Genomic DNA, 3,633 nt, shown 5'->3' on the forward strand with positions numbered 1-3,633 from the left:
CTCAAAAATCTTCTTTTCCTATTTCTAAACTTCTTACGATTTAATAATCTGCACCTGGACAAGGGGTGCAAGAGTTATCACCACCAGTCTCACCACTATCACCCTTGAAAATACAATCATCTCCGACATTGAAGCTGAAATTGGTTGCATCGAAGATGCGAGATCACCATAACATAAGAGAGAGTTTATAAAGGAGGTATGAGAAAATGCTCTCTCTCTCTCTCTCTCTCTCTCTCTCTCTCTCTCTCTCTCTCTCTCTCTCTCTCTCTCTCTCTCTCTCTCTCTCTCATTTTTTCACGTGTTTACTGGTGATATTCTTCAAAGCGAGTAACGATTTAGGTAAAGAGAATACTTAAATGTAGCAGACTTGAGAGAGAGAGAGGAGAGAGAGAGAGAGAGAGAGAGAGAGAGAGAGAGAGAGAGAGAGAGAGAGAGAGAGAGAGAGAAGGTTAGTATTCCAGAATTCACTGTATAAATAACAAGACCACGTTAGGTCACAGGAAAGCAGGGGATAATATTAAACGACCAGCGGGCAGAAAAAAAAAAAAAAAAAAAAGTTCCGGGAGAATGAAATATGAGCAAACACAGTATCTCGAATGAACTAAACTGTGACATGAAATGGAAACAGGAGGGAAACTAAAAGTGAGCTAACACAAACATCCAAACAATCTTCCCTCTTAATTTAAACGATGCATCTTTTAGCAATTATTTTCGGAAATGGAAGCTGAAGGTTTAAGGGCCGTTGATGAATGGCAGAGGCCAGGGACAGTGGCACTGTCCTAACTAGCAGGACAATGCCCAAGAGACGGAGCATATATCCATATGATCAGCACCCAAGCTAGGACCAAGGAGCTCAAGACAATCACTTTTGGAAATGGAACCTAAAGGTTTAAGGATCGTTCATGAATGGCAGAGGCAAGGGATAGTGACATTGCCCTACCTAGTAGAACAATGCCCTAAAGACTACGCATATATAAATTATATATGATCAGCACCCAAGCTAGGACCAGGGAGGGCCAGGCAATTATTTTCGGAAATGGACCTTAAAGGTATAAGGGCCGTTGATGAATAGCAGAGGCAAGGGATAGTGACATTGCCCTACCTAGCAGGACAATGGCCTAGAGAATCAGCATATATAAATTACATATGATCATCACCCAAGTTAGGACTAGGGAGGGCCAGGCAATGGCTGCTGATGAATCAGCAGGTAAACCTATAAGCTACCCCCAAACCTCCCATCCTTACCTCACAAGGATGGTGTGGTTGCAGATACTACTATTCAGTTTGAGCGGGACTCGAATCCCAGTTTAAAGGCCACTCATGAATGGCAGGGGCAAGGGACAGTGACATTGCCCTATAATCAGCGCCCAAGCTCCCTCTCCACCCAAGCTAGGACCAAGAAGGGCCAGGCAATGACTGCAGATGACTCAGCATATAGACCTATAGGCTCCCCTAAACCCCTCATCCTTAGCTCACAAGGATGGTGAGATTGCAGCGACCAAAAAAACTAACGAGTTTGAGCGGAACTCGAAACCCATTTTGGTGAGCGTCACGCAGTGATGTTTTCAATAGAGAGAGAGAGAGAGAGAGAGAGAGAGAGAGAGAGAGAGAGAGAGAGAGAGAGAGAGAGAGAGAGAGAGTTCTTACAACCGTCTATCCGGCAATTTAATATTTTACACTCTCTGAGAGCGTGTGTCCTTCCGGTCCAGCTAGGAATTAGAAACTTGATGCAACTCCTTTTACCCAAAATATCTGAATTTCACTTCTTTTCTTTCCTTTTAAAGCATCCGGGTCATAAATCTAAACGCAATCAATCTTGCTTTTCCTCATCTTTCTGCTCAGATTTTGCTGATCGAAATTCGCAATGTATCGTATATTGGCAGGACGCAATCTTTATTTTTCAATTTGCGTCTCCCTTTCGGATTTATAATTTGATAAAGTTTCTTTCCAAGTCGTTTTAAGCAGCTTTTCTAATTTCTGATTCACTCCAACTCACCAGCTAATTATAGATTTTGGCGTATTTGAAATCAGAAAAATGAAATCAGAAAAAAGTTATGCGCTGCCTCACAGTGAGGGAAGGAAGTAAAAAAATAAATACACAACAAGAGAAGTAATGAACAATTAATATAAAATATCTTGAGAACAAAACAACAATAAAATATATGAGAGACTTAAACAACATCTCAAACACGTAGGATCACACTGCTCATTGCCTAATAAGAAGTTGCAACTGAGAGGCGAGGTGAATACAACTGAACTTTATTAAACAATCATAGAGTTTATATACAGCGATTTGCGAGCAAGAACGTCACAAAAATTCAAACATAAACAAGCTTTTGCTAGCAGGATAACACAGTTTGGTCTATTAGCAGTGAAGGGAAGAGAGAGTGATAAGATAAGAAAAAAATAAATCAAAACCGTTAGTGTACGAGCGTGTATGAAACACGTGTGGTACAACTGTCATCCGCCGTACTTAGATATTCAACAAACTTCCACTCAGTTCAAAGGCCATTGCTATCAGCCCAGTACCATCAAACAACTTTCTTATATAATAAAGAGCAAGTGTCTATATATATAATATATATATATATATATATATATATATATATATATATATATATATATATATATATATCTGGGGGTGCGTCTGTGTGTATTTAGCCGTTATTTTTGACAGGTCGCGTGCACTAGTATGATAGATATTCCTGTCCTCCGTTATTAAAAACAAACACAATTATAGTCCATGACTCTAGTGACCAGTTTTTCCAAATAAAATAAAACAAAAGTGAGAAAATTAAACGAAATACATATCCATATATATGTCTATATATATATATATATATATATATATATATATATATATATATATATATATATATATATATATATATATATATATATAGTCAAATAGGTAAAATCGGATATGAAATTATTATTAGAAACTAAAGTAAACAAAAGTAAAGAAAGTAAAATGGCACTTGCTGACATTATTTCAATAAACAGTGTTGTAGAAAACGAAGTATTTTCGTAATATCCAGATTCAGTTCTTAATATTTTACATAAAATGCTGGAATTTATCATATTTGTCGATGCATACGTTTATTTACATAGACACAGAGGTGTATATTTATATACACGTATGTCTATATATACACATGTATATAGGCAAAATATATATATATATATATATACATATATATATATATATATATATAATATATATATATATACATATATATATATATATATATATACATATATATATATATATATATATATATATATATATACATATATATATATATATATATATATGTACACACATATACAAATATATCCATACTAGGGCCATACATACATACATATGTATATATACATTTATATATATGCGTATGTATGTGTAAAAAAAAAAACACCATTGTAAATCCTGATTGCTTTCGTCTTATATACAGTCTATTCCAGAAAATATTTAAGAACAAAACTACTACGTGTTTTATTTAAAAATAACAGTAAACTAATACGTAAATAAACAGTACACAATAAAATAAGATATCAAAACTAGCTCTACATAAAAAGTAATTGCATTTATTTCTGCGATGTGAATTTACATAATAAAAATTTGTTCGATAATAC

This window comes from Palaemon carinicauda, chromosome 10, assembly GCF_036898095.1.
Source record: "Palaemon carinicauda isolate YSFRI2023 chromosome 10, ASM3689809v2, whole genome shotgun sequence".
Lineage (NCBI taxonomy): Eukaryota > Metazoa > Arthropoda > Malacostraca > Decapoda > Palaemonidae > Palaemon > Palaemon carinicauda.